Source organism: Salmo salar, chromosome ssa12 (genome assembly GCF_905237065.1).
Source record: "Salmo salar chromosome ssa12, Ssal_v3.1, whole genome shotgun sequence".
Classification (NCBI taxonomy): domain Eukaryota; kingdom Metazoa; phylum Chordata; class Actinopteri; order Salmoniformes; family Salmonidae; genus Salmo; species Salmo salar.
Window position 1 is genome coordinate 67,115,883 of NC_059453.1, and position 20,065 is coordinate 67,135,947.

The window sequence follows — 20,065 nt, forward strand, 5'->3', positions numbered from 1 at the left end:
TTATTGTTCTCCCATCAACCTCCACACTAGATGGGCATGATGAGATAGATGTACCAAGATAGATGTACAGTATTTCAAAAAAGTATTGAATCATTTTTACAATCAATAAAAGCATTTTTGTAAAATAGTTTTTTTCTTACGATTTGATTTAACTGCATAATTACATAGTGTTCTATAATTCTGTTCATCAATTTCTAGTTTTTATTTGGCTGCTAAGACTTTTGCCATATTTCTTTGAGAAAATGCCTCACCCAGTTCATCATCAATCCATGGTGATGGACAAGCCCCAACTGTACTCTTTCTTGCTGGGGCATGATGGTCCATTACCCCACTGAGCAAATCAATAAAACATTCTGTAGCATGATTTAAATCATCCTCTAGATAAATCAGCTCGCAGGGTACAGCAGCCAAATAATTTTGAAATTGCTTATGATTAAATGATTTAAAATGTCTCTTGACCACAATCCTTGGGGGTTTCTTTGGAACTTTAGTGTTCATGGTTATGGTCACAATACTATGGTCTGTCCAGCCCACTAGCATTGATTTGGCTTTTAAGCATTACAATGGTATATTACAGGAGATCAGATCAATGCACATACAGTGCCTTGCAAAAGTATTCATCCTCCTTGGCATTTTTCCTATTTTGTTGCATTACAACCTGTCATTTAAATTGATTTTTATTTGGATTTCATGTAATGGACATACACAAAATAGTCAAAATTGGTGAAGTGAAATAAAAAAAAAATACTTGTTTAAAAAATTATACTAAATAAAAAAACGTAAAAGAGGTGCGTGCAAATGTATTCACCCCTTCTGCTATGAAGCCCCTAAAAAACATCTGGTGCAACCAATTACCTTCAGAAGTCACATACAGTAAGGGAAAAAGTATTTGATCCCCTGCTGATTTTGTACGTTTGCCCACTGACAAAGAAATGATCAGTCTATCATTTCAATGGTAGGTTTATTTGAACAGTGAGAGACAGAATAACAACAACAAAAAATCCAGAAAAACGCATGTCAAAAATGTTAGAAAATGATTTGCATTTTAATGAGGGAAATAAGTATTTGACCCCCTCTCAATCAGAAAGATTTCTGGCTCCCAGGTGTCTTTTATACAGGTAACGAGCTGAGATTAGGAGCACACTCTTAAAGGGAGTGCTCCTAATCTCACATAGTGTTCTTGTTACCTGTAAAAAAGACACCTGTCCACAGAAGCAATCAATCAATCAGATTCCAAACTCTCCACCATGGCCAAGACCAAAGGGCTCTCCAAGGATGTCAGAGACAAGATTGTAGACCTACACAAGGCTGGAATGGGCTACAAGACCATCGCCAAGCAGCTTGGTGAGAAGGTGACAACAGTTGGTGCAATTATTCACAAATGGAAGAAACACAAAAGAACTGTCAATATCCCTCGGCCTGGGGCTCCATGCAAGATCTCTCCTCGTGGGGTTGCAATGATCATGAGAACGGTGAGGAATCAGCCCAGAACTACACGGGAGGATCTTGTCAATGATCTCAAGGCAGCTGGGTCCATAGTCACCAAGAAAACGATTGGTAACACACTACGCCGTGAAGGACTGAGATCCGCAAAGTCCCCCTGCTCAAGAAAGCACATATATATGCCAATCTGAAGTTTGCCAATGAACATCTGAATGATTCAGAGGACAACTGGGTGAAAGTGTTGTGGTCAGATGAGACCAAAATGGAGCTCTTTGGCATCAACTCAACTCACCATGTTTGGAGGAGGAGGAATGCTGCCTATGACCCCAAGAACACCATCCCCACCGTCAAACATGGAGATGGAAACATTATGCTTTGGGGGTGTTTTTCTGCTAAGGGGACAGAACAACTTCATCGCATCAAAGGGACGATGGATGGGGCCATGTACTGTCAAATCTTGGGTGAGAACCTCCTTCCCTCAGCCAGGGCATTGAAAATGGGTCATGGATGGGTATTCCAGCATGACAATGACCCAAAACACACGGCCAAGGCAACAAAGGAGTGGTTCAAGAAGAAGCACATTAAGGTCCTGGATTTGACCATATTAATGACCTAAGGCTCGTATTTCTGTGTGTTATTATATACTGCTCAAAAAAATAAAGGGAACACTTAAACAACACATCCTAGATCTGAATGAAATAAATAATCTTATTAAATACTTTTTTCTTTACATAGTTGAATGTGCTGACAACAAAATCACACAAAAATAATCAATGGAAATCCAATTTATCAACCCATGGAGGTCTGGATTTGGAGTCACACTCAAAATTAAAGTGGAAAACCACACTACAGGCTGATCCAACTTTGATGTAATGTCCTTAAAACAAGTCAAAATGAGGCTCAGTAGTGTGTGTGGCCTCCACGTGCCTGTATGACCTCCCTACAACGCCTGGGCATGCTCCTGATGAGGTGGCTGATGGTCTCCTGAGGGATCTCCTCCCAGACCTGGACTAAAGCATCCGCCAACTCCTGGACAGTCTGTGGTGCAACGTGGCGTTGGTGGATAGAGCGAGACATGATGTCCCAGATGTGCTCAATTGGATTCAGGTCTAGGGAACGGGCAGGCCAGTCCATAGCATCAATGCCATCCTCTTGCAGGAACTTCAGACACACTCCAGCCACATGAGGTCTAGCATTGTCTTGCATTAGGAGGAACCCAGGGCCAACCGCACCAGCATATGGTCTCACAAGGGGTCTGAGGATCTCATCTCGGTACCTAATGGCAGTCAGGCTACCTCTGGCGAGCACATGGAGGGCTGTGCGCCCCCCCAAAGAAATGCCACCCCATACCATGACTGACCCACCGCCAAACCGGTCATGCTGGAGGATGTTGCAGGCAGCAGAACGTTCTCCACGGCGTCTCCAGACTCTGTCACGTCTGTCACGTGCTCAGTGTGAACCTGCTTTCATCTGTGAAGAGCACAGGGCGCCAGTGGCGAATTTGCCAATCTTGGTGTTCTCTGGCAAATGCCAAACGTCCTGAACGGTGTTGGGCTGTAAGCACAACCCCCACCTGTGGACGTTGGGCCCTCATACCACCCTCATGGAGTCTGTTTCTGACCGTTTGAGCAGACACATGCACATTTGTGGCCTGCTGGAGGTCATTTTGCAGGGCTCTGGCAACCTTGGCCCGGACCTGCTGTTTTCAACTCTCTCTCTCTACCGCACCTGCTGTCTCTAACTCTGAATGATCGGCTATGAAAAGCCAACTGACATTTACTCCTGTAGTGGTTGCACCCTCTACAACCACTGTGATTATTATTATTTGACCCTGCCAGAAGAGGACTGGCCACCCCTCAGAGCTTGGTTCCTCTCTAGGTTTTTTCCAAGGTTAATGCCTTTCTAGGGAGTTTTTCCTAGCCACCATGCTTCTACATCTGCATTGCTTGCTGTTTGGGGTTTTAGGCTGGGTTTCTGTAAAGCACTTCGTGACATCGGCTGACATAAAAAGGGCTTTATAAATAAATTTGTTTGATGTCAATTAGAGGTCGACCGATTAATCGGAATGGCCGATTAATTAGGGCCGATTTCAAGTTTTCATAACAATCGGCAATCGGTAGTTTTGGCCCCCGATTTGCCTTTTTTTTTTTTTTTTTACACCTTTATTTAACTAGGCAAGTCAGATTAAGAACACATTCTTACTTACAATGACGGCCTAGAAACAGGGGTTAACTGCCTTGTTCAGAGGGGATTCGTTTTTGCAACCTTCGGTTACCAGTCCAACGCTCTAACCACCTGCCTTACATTGCACTCCACAAGGATTAACAGGCTGACTACCGGTTACGCGAGGGCAGCAAGAAGCAAAGGTAAGTTGCTAGCTAGCATTAGACTTATAAAAAACGATCAATCTTAACATAATCACTAGTTAACTTCACATGGTTGATGATATTACTAGTTTATCTAACGTGTCCTGCGTTGCATATAATCGATGCGGTGCCTGTTAATTTTCATTGAATCACAGCCTACTTCGACAAACGGGTGTTGATTTAACAAGCGCATTTGCGAAAAAAGTACTGTCGTTGCACCAATGTACCTAACCATAAACATCAATGCCTAACAGGAATATTTAGACTTAGCCACCCGTTAGATAAAATACGGAACGGTTCCGTATGTCACTGAAAGAAAAAAACTTTTGTTTTCGAGATGATAGTTTCCGGATTCGACCATATTAATGACCTAAGGCTCGTATTTCTGTGTGTTTATTATATTATAATTAAGTCTATGATTTGATAGAGCAGTCTGACTGAGCGGTGGTAGGCAGTAGCAGCCTCGTAAGCATTCATTCAAACAGCCCTTCGCTGTGCTTCAAGCATTGCGCTGTTTATGACTTCAACCTGGGTGGGTATAATTTGTGGAACATTCCAACAGGAATCTATTCCAATAACTTCGTAAATAACAAGGTTTCCAAAAAACAACGCATACAAAGTTGTATAGCGGCAGAATAAGATACCGGGTAGGGAGTGGTCTATTTCATTGCATTTTTCACTCATCACGTTTATTCCGAAAAATGTCTGTCCTCACATGTCTGGTTGCCTATGGACAAACCTTAAGAATAAGCTACGTGGTGAGTTGATGCCTATTCGGCAGCTAGTTAGCTAGGTTTGTATGCGTTGCTACTTTGTATGCGTTGTTGGTTGGCAACCTTTTACTTTACGTTTTTTTGGAACAGATTCCTGTTGGAACGTTCCATAAATTATACCCACCCCTTCAAGCCTGTCAACTCCCAAGATTAGGCTGGTGTAACCGATGTGAAATTGCTAGCTAGTTAGCCGGGTGCACGCTAATAGCGTTTCAAACGTCACTCGCTCTGAGACTTGGAGTAGTTTTTTCCCTTCCTCTGCATGGGTAACGCTGCTTCGAGGGTGGCTGTTGTCGATGTGTTCCTGGTTCGAGCCCAGGTAGGGGCGAGGAGAGGGACGGAAGCTATACTGTTACACTGGCAATACTAAAGTGCTTATAAGAACATCCAATAGTCAAAGGTATATGAAATACAAATCGTATAGAGAGAAATAGTCCTATAATTCCTATAATAACTACAACCTAAAACTTCTTACCTGGGAATATTGAAGAAGGAACCACTAGCTTTCATATGTTCCCATGTTCTGAGCAAGGCACTTAAACATTAGCTTTCTTACATGGCACATATTGCACTTTTACTTTCTTCTCCAACACTTTGTTTTGCATTTTTTAAACCAAATTGAACATGTTTCATTATTTATTTGAGGCTAAATTGATTTTATTGATGTATTATATTAAGTTAAAATAAGTGTTCATTCAGTATTGTTGTAATTGTCATTATTAAAAAATATATATAATAAATCGGCCGATTAATCGGTAGCGGCTTTTTTGATCCTCCAATAATCGGTATCGGCGTTGAAAAATCATAATCGGCCAACCTCTAATGTCAATGATGCGTCGTGAAACAGTGTTGTTTGATGGAGAAATTGTCTGTATAGTTTTTGGGGCCTTTTCCCCCAGCATTGCGCCAGCCATATCTGTGGCAGCAGGAAGAATTAAGTCCTCCACAATAGTATGGAGCTTGCCTGTCCTAGCCACTCGGTAGCTCACCATATAAGACTTCTAGCCCCTTCTTATTAATGGTATCTGTTGCTTTAATACGTGTCTTACTATTCGAAAGTCATCTTAATTCTCGCTCCAAAAACTCCTGTGGCTTATTTTTCAAATTGGCATGTTTGTTTCTAAATGTATGTGCAAGAGTGAAGGTTTCATCGAGTTGTGAGATAGTACTTTTGCACATGTAACACACTGTGGCTGAGGAAAGGCACAACTCCCAATATAAGTGAACCCTAAATCAATGTAGTTCTCATCATATTTGCACCTCTTTGATGGTCCAAAGTCCCTGTCTGTTGTTCGGTGGTTTCACGGGTAAGGGGGCAGTAGCTCTTCGGCTGCATCAGATTCACAACTGTCAGTGTCCATGCTAGCTGGGCTAACAACAAATGTATAATTACTGATGCTAGCATTGGATGTGCTCGTGGAAGCAGAACAACTTGTGTCGTCGACAGGTGCAGGTGTAGTACTGCTGGTTGTAGCAGTACTACCAGTAGAGCTGGTATGTGTCTCTATGGACGCGAGCCTTACTTTTTTTTAACCATTTATCAATTTTCGAGCAAACGGAATGAGCAGCAGCTACGTTTGGCTACATACGGATTGTTAGTGGAATTCCCGCGAGAGAGTAACGGTTAATGTGATTGGATGTTAATTATTTGACTAGGCTACCTGTATTTGACATTGCACTGTTATTTCGCTGCCACATTGAAAGTCACTGAGCTCTTCCGTAAGGCCATTCTACTGCCAATGTTTGTCTATGGATATTGCTTGGCTGTGTGCTCAATTTTATACACCTGTCAGCAACGGGTGTGGCTGAAATAGCCAAATCCACAAATTTGAAGGGGTGTCCACATACTTTTGTATATATAGTGTATATTGTCTCAGCTGGAAAACAAAACACGGCAATCTGATTCGCACCGAAAGGTAGAAAAGTGTGCTGAAAGACCAATGGGCTGGATTCAAACCCATGCTAGGTAGACAATCATAACTAGGAGGATTGTGGTAAACAAACATCAAATGTTTTGTCATTTACATTTCTTGCTATTCAAGTTTGGGGCTACATTGCTAGCCATAGGCTGTGACATCACACACACTGACAGTTTGAACTGCCTGTAAAAGTGAACGTTTTAAACTGTGCTGAATGGAGGACTTTTGAAAGGTCATTGCAACTTTATTCACGTCACGAATATCAGCTGTCATCATACACTGGCAAAATTCTCTCTTAGGAGATCTACCCCCTCAACAAAACACATACATCCCTGTGGAGTCACAAACAGGGTCACCCCAGCCGAGAGACTGTGAGACTGGCAATACTAGCGACAGACCGGCCCAGCAGTTTCCTGCTCTATCGACTGATGGTGCCTCCATGTGTGTTGTATTTTCAATGTGTATGTGTGTACATCCCGCTCCTGTCTCAGAAGTAGTGGAGCAGGGTACAATATAGAAACTGACTCCACCACACAACTAGCACACTAACAACATGGCCATGTTATCCACTAAGGATAAGATAGCTGGCTACATCATCACTCTGAGGGAACATAAACACAAGACTCATCTCTCTTGGTGTGGTTGCGGTTACAGTACCTCACGGTCGTGGTGGAGGTGCGGTGGGCATGCGTGAGCTCCTGTGGGATGCTGGGACATGCCACCAGGCCGGGACAGGACGGCTGCTGCTCCCTCCCCCGCCGGAAAAGAAGACGTGGAGAGAGAGTGATGACAGAGAGAGAGAGCGACAGAGTGCTCTCACCCTCACATATGCAGCAGCAGCGGGATTCACTGTGTCTTCTCTCGCTCTCTGATCCTCTTATCACGGTCTCTTTTTCACACTCGGTTACGTTTTGCACTGAGTATGTTTTCCCTCTGCTTCCCCCCTCCTCTCTGTCTCTATGCCTGTGCTGCTTCCTGGATTAGGCCGGTTTTCTGTACACGAACAGCACAAGCTTCAGGCTCCAGGATTTAAATACCTCCGACATTGGTCTGGATCGTACCACTTGGCGTAAAGGGGTGGGAGGAGGGCTGCACCACTTCATTGTGCTGTAAAATGGAGAAGGATGGGTTTCTCTCACCACTCCCTCTCTCCTCCTCTTCAGTTTTCATCTCCCTCCCCATCCTCATCACAGCATTACCGCATGCTGTGTGTTCATATTTAGCCTAAATTATATGAAAGTAGTTTGTTTCTTTGTGTTCTTTACATTCATGAGTATTTGGTCTGCATAAATAGAAAGTAGCCTATAGTGCCTGAATGTGCACATAGCTTATATTTAAGATTCTGCAAATGTGAACAGTGAACATCTTTTAGAATTTCTATATACAGTACCAGTCAAAAGTTCGGACATACCTACTCATTCAAGGGTTTTCTTTATTTTTTACTATTTTCTACATTGCAGAACAATAGTAAAGATATCAACACTATGAAATAGCACACATGGAATCATTAAACAAATCAAAATATGTTTTATATTTGATATTCTTCAAAGTAGCTACCCTTTGTCTTGATGACAGCTTTTTTTCCTTCTGAATGCGTTTGAGCCAATCAGATGTGCTGTGACAAGGTAGGGGCGGTATACAGAAGATAGCCCTATTTGGTAAAAGTCCATATTATGGCAAGAACAGCTCAAATAAGCAAAGACAAATGACAGAGCATCATTAATTTAAGACATGAAGGTCAGTCAATATGGAACATTTGAAGAACTTTGAAAGTTTCTTCAAGTGCAGTTGCAAAAACCATCAAGTACTATGATAAAACTGGCTCTCACGAGGACCACCACAGGAAAGGAAGAACCAGAGTTACCTCTGCTGCAGAGGATAAGTTCAAGGGCTATTTGACCAAGGAGAGTGATGCATCAGATGACCTGGCCTCTACAATCACCTGACTTCAACCCAAATGAGATGGTTTGGGATGATTTGGACCGCAGAGTGAAGGAAAAGCAGCCAACAAGTGCTCAGCATATGTGGGAACTCCTTCAAGACGGTTGGAAAAGCATTCCTCATGAAGCTGGCTGAGAGAATGCAAAGAGTGTGCAAAGCTGTCATCAAGGCAAAGGGTGGCTACTTTGAAGAATCTAAAATCTAATATATATATATATATATATATTGATTTGTTTAACATATTTTTGGTTACTACATGATTCCATATGTGTTATTTCATAGTTTTGATGTCGTCACTATTATTCTACAATGTCGAAAATAGTAGAAATAAAGAAAAACCCTTGAATGAGTAGGTGTCTAAACCTTTGACTGGTACTGTAGCTTACTCTACACAGTGGGCTACTGTATATATGATGGGATAGAACTGAGTACACTATATTAGCATTTATGAATTAGTACCATACAGTATGTAACCTGTCTTCCATGACAGCAGACAGTCATCTGCTCTAATGCAGCGTGTAAGGAGCCAAGCAGGCCAGCAGGCAGGAAGGCAGGGGGAAGAGGGTATTTCTTGCTTCCTTCCTCACATGACTGCTGTTAAAGGGAAGCCTGTTTCAGGCTGGGTCCTCCCTCCCTAGAACACTGCTGGAACTCTGTAGGAGTCTTTCTAATCTATTCTTTATTCTTTGACCTGTCTTTAGGCAAGGCTAAGAGTAGAAGCATGTAGTGAATCTTGTTAGAATGAGAAGCTAAGGACTAAGTGACGGGAGTGAAAATGACAACAGAGGGAAATTCCACTCATAGCAGAGAAGGAAGACACAAGGTCACACACACACCAGGGTTTCTATTTAACGGCTTTTGGCCAATAAATAAAATTGTAGCAGGCCAAAATCTGATCGCAAAAGAATGCTTTTTATTCATTGATGGAAATACCAGTCGATGTAAATATATCTGACCGTCATGCTTATCGGTCTATAGGTTAATTTTCTGAATTTAGTGGAATTAAAATGGCCTGTGTGTATTTTCATTAGACATCATGTATCTTATTTATCCAACACAACGATCACACGCGCACAGCATACAGAGACTATTTTGATCAGGATTTCTCATGCAGCTCCTCAGCTGGTTGCTGCTGGAGTAAAACATGCTTTTATAAGCCCATTCATTGCGTTAGAATTCTAAATACAATCGCATGTTAAAAACTGTTTTGGTGCACGATTGAAAAGAGCTGCTATTTTTTTTTGAAGCGCACTTCCTATTCCCTATTCAAGTGCAGGCAACAGGCTATCAGTGTGTCACCCACCACTTTACAATGTGAGCAGGAGGCAGTATCCATGTATCCATTCTGAAAACATCCATTTTGAAACCCATCCTAGTTGTTGCATCTTTAGATTCCCTTCTTTCTAAATTTCTTCCAGAGATTTTCATCTCTGCCACATATGGAACCACTATCAGGTGCGCTGTTTTGAATGGTGTTTTCCCAGGTGCGCTGTTCAGAACTGTGTTTTCCCGCGAATTGCATTTTGGCAAATGTTTGAACATTACGTTTTATTGGCTGCTTCATTACATGGGTTGCATGTTCTGTTAAGATGCATTACCATAATCTAAATGTGATTCCTGTCATTCTGAGCACCGTGGGTGGGCCCCCTAATGCAGGTGTGTCTAGCTCATTCCACGGAGGGCCGAGTGTCTGCAGGTTTTTGCTCCTCCCTTGCACTTGATTGATCAATTAAGGTCAATAATTAGTAAGGAACTCCCCACACCTGGTTGTCTAGGGCTTAACTGAATAGAAAAAACAAAAACCTGCAGACACAACGCCCTCCAGGGAATGAGTTTGACACCCCTGCCCTACACACACACCATCCCCACCGATAAGCATATAGACCTAAGCAGATAGACACAGGCACAGACCAGACACACAACACGTCTAGACTAGGGTCTGGGGTTCTGGGCAGTTCCTGTATTTTGTGCAAAACCTGCAAGTATAAATACACATAATTGCACAAGAGTTGAGCTAACCTACAATAACTGGCTTGAGTCATGTTCTGTCCTGCCAGAACCCAACCACTCACTGTTTCCTCCAGGTCTATGTCACACTGACACACACTGAAGCACTGAATCATGTCCTCGTAAAACAACATCCCTAAAAGGCAGTGACTGGCCTTTCCAAGTGAAATCATAGCATTACAAGGTACAGTTTTTTCAGTTCTTCTGGGGGTAACACAGGTAGGGTGACCCAAATCTGGCTTGTGTTATGTAACGCAATATAAATCTGATTACTGGGAGATTGGTTTCACACTGGTTGCTAAGTCAATCGATTACTCAATTTTATTGACTTACTCTTGATACAAGAGAAAAACATTGTCAGAGAATTTTTTTTCATGAGCTATGACACACTACGAGATAGGACCTTGAGGGCTTGATGATTGTCATCTGTGTGAAGATCTGACAAAGTTGACAGTACTAGAAATTGTCCTTTTTCTAAACTAAAACATGATACTTCACCCAACCCCTTCACAACCCTCCACTGAAATCCCTACTCCAGAATGCACCAGATGTTAACTGAAAAAGAAAGCTGACCTAGATATGCCTTTCCTCAAACTTTCAGACATATTTGAACACACACACACACACACACACACACACACACACACACACACACACACACACACACACACACACACACACACACACACACACACACACACACACACTGTACTGTTCTTCCAGACTTTCCTATGACACACATCCTTGGCACGTGACATTGGGAGCCCACAGGATACGGGGATAAAATACGCCCCTCTCGATGTGTGGTTGGGGGGGGGAGCTTGTGATGCAATAGAGCTGGGCCAACAAAACCACATCTCCATAAATCCTCGTTAATTATTGGTGCAGAAAATGCGCCATAGCAGAAGGAAACAAAGTATTTACGTTTAGGCTAAATTCCCAAAAAGAGAGTAAGCACTAGCAAGCAAAGCATCCCATCTCACTGAAAATAAACATGCTCAAAGAGAGTAGCTTCATGATGGTTGAGTGATAGGGCAGGCCTTTAGTGGCTGGATTTCATGAAGATAGTATACACAGGGCATGTTAGTTAGTTTTAGTGTCACTGTTGACATTAGGCCTACATAATGTTACATTTCTGAGAGTAATAACTCAAAAGAGAGAGGGAGAGACAAGGAACAGACTACAAAGAGAGAAAAAGCAAAAATAACAGTGAGGAGGATAGCAAAGGCAATATCATGAAGAAAAATGGAAAGAGAGTGAGTGAAATGAAAGAAAGGAAGAGTGAGACACAGAGGAGAAAACCTCCTACTCTGGGTCTTGTTCACTTATTGATGAGCCAATCAGTATGGACAGGGGGGATGGGGGCTTGCACAACAGAGAAACGACGGAGGCCTTGCCTGATAGAAACTCTTCACTTCTGTTCTACACATGAAATATTGAAATGACTCCTTGCCAAGGTGTGCCTGTCAAGAGCCTTCAGCTTTTTCGAAGACAGGATTTCAAAACATTTAACAGTAGCATCCAACTGTGGGCTCCCGAGTGGCAGGAGTGGTCTATGGCACTGCATTTCAGTGCAAGAGGCATCACTGCAGTACCTGGATCGATCCAGGTTGCATCACATCCAGCCGTGATTGGGAGTCCCATAGGGCGGCGCACAGTTGGTCCAGCGTCGTCCGGATTTGGCCGGGGTAGGCCATCATTGTAAATAAGAATTTGTTCTTAACTGATTTGCCTAGTTAAATAATATAAATAAAACTGTATAGGCTACTATGGTCTTATGTTACTCCCAATGCTTCTATGTTCAAACCTGAAATTAAAGCAAGTCGTGAGTAGGCTGTGGCGATCATGACATTTTGACAGCCAGTTATTGTCATGCAAAAGATTGTCAGTCTCACAGTAATTGACCGCAATTTACATAAACACGTTTAGCATCTCCAGGCCTCCACACATACAAGCCGCTGATGTGCGCCTTTGAAACATCTACGTTTTAAAAAAAGTCTAATAAATTAATTGAATATACAACATCACAATAAATCCATTATTTATTTTAGGCAGGTCTAGATGGCAGCAGTGTATGTGCAAAGTTTTGGACTGATCCAATGAACCATTGTATTTATGTTCATTGATAGCTAGCTAATGATAGCTAGCTAACATTAAACCTGGCTGGTTAGCTCCCAGCAGATTCATGCAGGGTAGTAATGACATGATTTGGCACTATGTTCATTGTTGTTTAACTAGCTAACGTTAGCTGGCGTGTGTGATCTTACACGTTGTTTACCTAGCTAGGTTAATTGTTTATCTAGCTAGCTAGCTACATGTCTTAAGCTAGTGTACAACACCCGTTGAATATGGCCGGTGTCAGTATACATCGGCAAAAAAGCGCAATGAAATTGTTGCCAGCAGAGCTGGTAAGGCTGTTTTCATGTTATACAGAGGTAAACAAATCATCGGTCAGAGCGTCAAGTGTGTGTTTAGAACACTCCGAGAGCAAAACGAGATGGGTGGGGCTAAAGCTTAAGAGGTTGTGAACGATACTGAATGGGTGTAGACAAAGAGGAGCTCTTCACTAGATAGCAAAACATTCAAAGGCTATTTTCTCAAAAAGTGAGTTTACAAGTTTATCAACTTCCAAATCAGAATTTACTTTCCCATTGTTCCTCAAAAAATGCAGTGTATGATATACCATTTTGTAGATCTAAGTCTCTACATCTATCCAATGTAAAAAACACAATTTCAAATTTTGATACATAAGTCCAAATGTCACAAATGCTTCATAGAGTTCAAGTCACAGATACATCTCAACATCAACTGTTCAGAGAAGACTGCATGAATCAGGCCTTCATGGTCGAATTGCTGCAAAGAAACCACTACTTAAGGACACCAAAAATACGAAGGGACTTGCTTGGGCCAAGAAACACGAACAATGGACATTAGACCGGTGGAAATCTGTCCTTTGGACTGATGAGTCCAAATTTGAGATTTTTGGTTCCAACCGCCATGTCTTTGTGAAACGCAGAGTAGGTGAACGGATGATCTCCACATGTGTGGTTCCCACCGTGAAGAATTGAGGAGGTGTGACGGTGCTTTGCTGGTGACACTGTCTGGGATTTATTTAGAAATCAAGGCACACTTAACCAGCATGGCTATCACAGCATTCTGCAGCGATACGCCATCCCATCTGGTTTGCGCTTAGTGGGACTATCATTTATTATTCAACAGGACAATGACCCAACACACCTCCAGGCTGTGTAAGGGCTATTTGACCAAGAAGGAGATTGATGGAGTGCTGCATCAGATGACATGGACCCCAGAGTGAAGGAAAGACAGCCAACAAGTACTCAGCATATGTGGGAACTCCTTCAAGACTGTTGGAAAAGCATTCCTCATGAAGCTGGTTGAGAGAATACCAAGAGTGTGCAAAGCTGTCATCAAGGCAAAGGGTGGCTACTTTGAAGAATCTAAAATATGTTTAACACTTTTTTGGTGACCACATGATTCCATTCCTAACTGACCTAAGACTTTTTTACTAGGATCAAATGTCCGGAATTGTGAAAAACTGAGTTTAACTGTATTTGGCAAAAGTGTATGTAAACTTCCGACTTCAACTGTATATATTGATTTGTTTAACATATTTTAGCTTACTACATAATTCCATATGTGTTATTTCATAGTTTTGATGTCATCACTATTATTCTACAATGTAGAAAATAGTAAACATAAAGAAAAACCCTTGAATGAGTAGGTGTGTCCAAACTTTTGACTGGTACTGCATATACACACAAAAGTATGTGGACACCCCTTCAAATGAGCGGATTTGGCTTAAGCCACACCCGTTGCTGACAGGTGTATAGAATCGAGCACACATACATGCAATCTCTATAGACAAACACTGACAGTAGAATGGCCTCACGGAAGAGCTCAGTGACTTAACGTTGGCACCGTCATAGTATGCCACCTTTCAAACAAGTCCGTTCGTCAAATTTCTGCCCAGCTAGAGCTGCCCTGGTCAACTGTAAGTGCTGTTAGTCTGAAGTGGAAACTTCTAGGATCAACAATGGCTCAGTCGCGTAGTGGTAGGCCACACAAGCTCACAGAACGGGATCGCCAAATGCTGAAGTGCGTAGCGCTAAAAAATGTTCTGTCCTCGGTTGCAACACTCCAAACTACCTCTGGAAGCAACGTCAACACAGGAACTGTTCATTGGGAGCTTCATGAAATGGGTTTCCATGACCGAGCAGCCGCACACAAGCCTAAGATCACAATGCGCAATGCAAAGCGTCGGCTGGAGTGGTGTAAAGCTCGCCGCCATTGGACTATGGAGCAGTGGAAACGCATTCTCTGGAATGATAAATCGCGCTTCACCATCTGGCAGGCCGATGGACAAATCTGGGCTTGGCGGATACCAGAAGAACGCTACCTACCCAAATGCGTAGTGCCAAGAGTACATTTTGGTGGTGGAATTAATGGTCTGGATCTGTTTTTCATGGTTTGGGCTAGGCCCCTTAATTCCAGTTTGGGAAATCTAAATGCTACAGCATACAATGACATTTTAGACTATTCTGTCCTTCCAACTTTGTGGCAATAGTTTGGGAAAGGCCCTTCGCTGTTTCAGCATGACAATTCCCTCGTGCACAAAGCGAGGAAAATGGTTTGTCGGGATCGATGTGGAAGAACTTGACTGGTCTGCAGAGCCCTGACCTCAACCTCATTGAACACCTTTGGGATGAATTGGAACGCTGACTGCGAGTCAGGTCTAATCGCCCAACATTAGTGCCTGACCTCACTAAGACTCCTGTGGCTGAATGGAAGCAAGTCCCTGCAGCAATGTTCTAACATCTAGTGGAAAGCCTTCCTAGAAGAGTGGAGGCTGTTAGAGCAGCAAAGGGGGGGGGAGACCAACTCCATATTCATGCCCATGACTTTGAAATGAGATGTTCGACTAGCAGGTGTCCACATACTTTTGATCATGTAGTGTACATACATTGCTTTCCGAAAGTATTCACACCCCTTGATTTTTTTCTACATTTTGTTGTGTTACAAAGTGTCATTTAAAATGGATTTAATTGTCATTTTTTGTCAACAATCTACATAAAATACTCTAATGTCCAAGTGGAAGAACATTTTGTACAAAATTCATAAAAAATAAAACACTAATATGTCTTGATTAGATAAGTATCAACCGCCTGAGTCAATACATGTTAGAATCACCATTGGCAGTGATTACAGCTGGGAGTCTTTCTGGGTAAGTCTAAGAGTTTTGCACACATGGATTGTATAATATGTACAATTCTTCAAGATCTGTCAAGTTGGTTGTTGATCATTGCTAGACAGCCATTTTCAAGTCTTGCCATATACTTTCAAGCTGACATACAGTGGGGAGAACAAGTATTTGATACACTGCCGATTTTGCAGGTTTTCTTACTTACAAAGCATGTAGAGGTCTGTAATTTTTATCATAGGTACACTTCAACTGTGAGAGACGGAATCTAAAACAAAAATCCAGAAAATCACATTGTATGATTTTTAAGTAATTCATTTGCGTTTTATTTTATTTATTTATAAATACCAGTGGATGTAAATACATTTGACTGGTCATGCTTATCGGTCTATAAGATAATTTTGCATAATTTAGTGGAATCAAAAATGGCGCCTGTGTACAGTATATTCATTATGATATAGAGCCTTCGAGTAGAAAATCTGTCGGACAGCGCAAGAGCTGCTGCAACATCTTGTGGTGCTTACAAGACAACTGGGAAGTTGTATGACCGTTCAAACCGATTTTTCCCAGTCGGAACTAGTTTTTTCCCAAGTTGTCTTGTAAGCACTGAGTTGGAAGTTGGAGATTTTCGAGTTCCAAGTTTTTTTGAACGTGGCATCAAATGGCAACCACTTTGAATTGAGCAGGAGACAGTATGCATTTTTGAAATATATACTTAATTATTTGAAACCTGAACGTTTTAATACGTTTTAATACATATGAGGCATGTCTTACCTTGCTTTAAAGTAGTCTATTAGATCTCTTTCTAAATTTCTAATGGATATTTACATCTCTTTCACATCAAACCGCTCACATGTGCAGTGCCCTTTCGACAACAGTGTTTTCCCGCTAATTGCATTATGTAACAAACATTTGGGAACACTGCCTTGTGCGCATTGATGCACTTCTAATGTGAAGAAATAATAGTTTATCAACATTTTAAGCTAAACGTTCTGATCTGTTGCATCAAACTCATTGCTTTCCAAAAATATATATGTAGGCTAGGCCTACTGGTTGTATGAATTTTGGACCTATTGTCCCACAACTGTCCCAGAGTGTCCACCCTGATCGGTTTCCCCTGTCCACCCCCCTCCAGGTGTCGCCCATCTTCCCCATTATATTTATAACAGTGTTCTCTGTTTGTCTGTTGCCAGTTAGTTTTGTTTCGTCAAGCCTACTAGCGGTTTTCCCTCTGTTCCTGTCTCTTTGATTGTTCCTGCTTTCTAGTTTTCCCAGTTTTGACCTTTTCTGCCTGCCCTGAACCTGAGCCTGCCTGCCGTCTTGTACCTTTGCCCCACCTTTCTGGATTACTGACCCCTGCCTGCCCTTGACCTGTCTTTTGCTTGCCCCTGTTGGATGAATAAACTGTTGTTAATTCGACAGTCTGCATCTAGGTCTTACCTGAAACGTGTTACAGAGTCTGTTTGGAATAGGCTATTTCATTCATATATTTTTATTCTACAGGCTTTCTTCATTTTCACTCTATCAATTAGGTTAGTATTGTGGAGTAACTACAATGTTGTTGATCCATCCTCAGTTTTTTCCTATCACAGCAATTAACCTTTTCACGTGTGAGTTCCAATTATCTCTAACAGTCGCCCCAGCGTGAGTTTTTGTATGCGCGTGATGACAAAGTGACTGTTCCAAACTGTGATTGTTAAACAACAGGACAGGTAACCCGCGCTGCCCTTAAACCCAGACACGTTGCGTGCTGATTATCTATAGGCTATGTTTCAACTTGTCAATATTCAAATTATTTTCAAACAAGTTGTATTTTCTAACAACAGTTTGAATTGAGATGTGTTCCGCCTCCTCATTAATTCACATAGAAGTAGCCCATTTTACTGTTGCGGACAATTTATGTCAAGGCTTTACTGAGCCGGACAAAACTTCTCTCTCCGACGAGAGCCCAAGCACAAAGTTAGGAACCAATATAAACAGGCAGTTAGGAAAGCAAAGGCTAGCTTTTTCAAACAGAAATTTGCATCCTGTAGCACAAATTCCAAAAAGTTCTGGGACACTGTAAAGTCCATGGAGAATCAGAGCACCTCCACCCAGCTGCCCACTGCACTGAGGCTAGGAAACACTGTCTCCACCGATAAATCCACAATAATTGACCATTTCAATAAGCATTTTTCTACGGCTGGCCATGCTTTCCACAGTTTATCAACATTTGAAGCTAAATGTTCTGATCTGTTGCGTCAGCCTCATTGTGTAAAAAGTATTTTTTTTATGCTAGTGGTTGTATTCATTTGGGATCTATCTTATCTCACAACTGTCCAGGCTATGTTTGGAACATTTCTTTCTCGCACAGAATAGGTCAACATTTGTACAATGGGGGATAGTAGATTGACATAGGCTAGTGCTTTTTCTGTTCGTTAGTCCTACTCATCTTGTTGGCTGATGTGTCTGTCTTCACTTGTAACCTGTGAGAAAGTCCCGATCACGTGACGGAGAGCCATGTGAGTGAGAGGTGCTTCGGAGCACGCAGCACACAGGGAGAAGGGAATTAAAAGTATTATATTCAGCCCAAGGGCACAACGGCCACTGGCCGCAAAAGGTATGGATTTTTTTAGGGGGCAGTACAGACACACAAAGGGGACGCCGCTGGAAAATTTGAGCCATTATCAAGTGCTTGTCAAATTGTGAATGAGAGACTGATGAACGGTGTACAGCCTGCACAAAAAAACTAAGCAGAGCTCATGCCTTTCATGGTACTTTTTTCAAATCATCATTAGAGTCGCATATGCAGCCTTAGAATTTATTAAAATTTAAACATACAGGCCAACATTTGTATCACAACTAAAATGACATAACTCTAAATGAAGCGTATCAGAGTACCTGTTTCTTTGTTAACCACTCAACACAGAATAGCCGCATGTGTGCACTCCCTCAAAAACTTGGTGGAGAAAATATATTTTCTATTTTATTCAGCTTTGTTCAATTGCATTCTTCATACTATAAAATAATGCCATGGTGTCACGGTTGTTGTAAGAGACGGACCAAGGCGCAGCGTTTGTTGGGTCCCACATATTTATTTAAAGTGAAACTTCTTCAACCAAAACAATAAACAAGCAACACAACGTGACTACGTGGTGAAACAAGCACCAACACAAAACAATATCCCACAAACACAGGTGGGAAAAACAGCTACCTAAATATGATCCCCAATTAGAGGCAATGATTACTAGCTGCCTCTAATTGGGAACCATACAAAACACCAACATAGAAATATTGAACACCACCTAGTCACGCCCTGACCTACTACACCATAGAGAACCAAGGGCTCTCTATGGTCAGGGCGTGACAAATTGAATTATGAGCATATCTTGTCTGCTAAATGAGTGTAGCCCACAGCCATATGGCATGGCCAGATCAGGACCTAACATAAGGACAAGTCAGAGTATGCTAGTCTGTTCTTCTGAAATAGACTACATTCTTTATACCCGTCTAAAATAAATAATGGATTTTTTGTGACGGTGTAGGCTATATTACATGGATTTAATATACTTTTTAAAATGTAGATGGTCTGCATCAGTGGCTTGTAGGCTATGTGTGGAAGCCAGGAGATGTTAAATGTGTTTATGTTAATTAACGGTCAATTACTGTGATTTCATGACCGACACAGCCCTATATGTGACCAATAAAATTTCATTTGAACTAGTATTTACGACTTCACAAGCGGTAAATTCCCACCTCCCACATGGTTACAAACGCAGCATTAGAGGGAAAACATGAGAGGGTCAACATAAGAATTCGGTTACAAAAGACAATGCTGAACATTGTGAATGCTGAACATTGGAATGGCATTTCATTTTCCCGCTGTACCGAAACCGAACTGTGACCCCAAAACCGCAATACATAGCAAACCATGGGTTTGGTGAACCGTTACACCCCTTCCCCTAAAAACACACGCTTACTGTCCCAGGCTACCCAAGAGTCCCTGCTCCTCTTCTCCCTCCCATCTCTTAGAATCCAGCCCTCACTCCACCACTCAACAGCCGCTCTGCTAATCAGCCCAGCTCTCACAGCATCTGAATATAGCAAAGAGAGAGCCCAGCCCAGTGTCACATTGCACATAACGTACACTGCGCCATAGCTCTTACCTCGGGATATTAAACCATTCAGCTAAGCTGGCGGCAGGGTCATTCCTGAGTATGTGTCTGAGATCAGAGAGGGGCTGTAAACAACTCCTTATCTCGACTAGGAGGGCTAAGAGAGGGGTGTCCCTTGACCCCCATCTAACCCCCCAACCCACCCGTCCCTCTGCGGTCTTTCAGAGCCTCTCCAATGATGGATGGTGTTTATGAGGCAGCTCAGTCTTGGCAGCACTGGCTGGGCACTGATTTAGAGGCTGTG

The 20,065-nt window shown here is 42.2% G+C and overlaps 1 protein-coding gene across 7 annotated transcripts in view; it reads right to left on the bottom strand.

Annotated features, from left to right (window-relative positions):
• The window catches only part of LOC106565671 (AMP deaminase 2), a 78,254-nt gene that overhangs the window by 29,410 nt on the left and 28,779 nt on the right, over positions 1-20,065 (bottom strand). The window contains exon 1 of one of the 7 annotated variants that reach the window (XM_014133026.2): positions 7,159-7,537. The exons of the other annotated variants lie outside the window; for them this stretch is intronic. The gene's annotated coding sequence lies outside the window, so the exon portion shown is untranslated. Of the gene's footprint in view, positions 1-7,158; positions 7,538-20,065 lie in introns of those variants that run through there. 7 annotated transcript variants of the gene reach the window in all.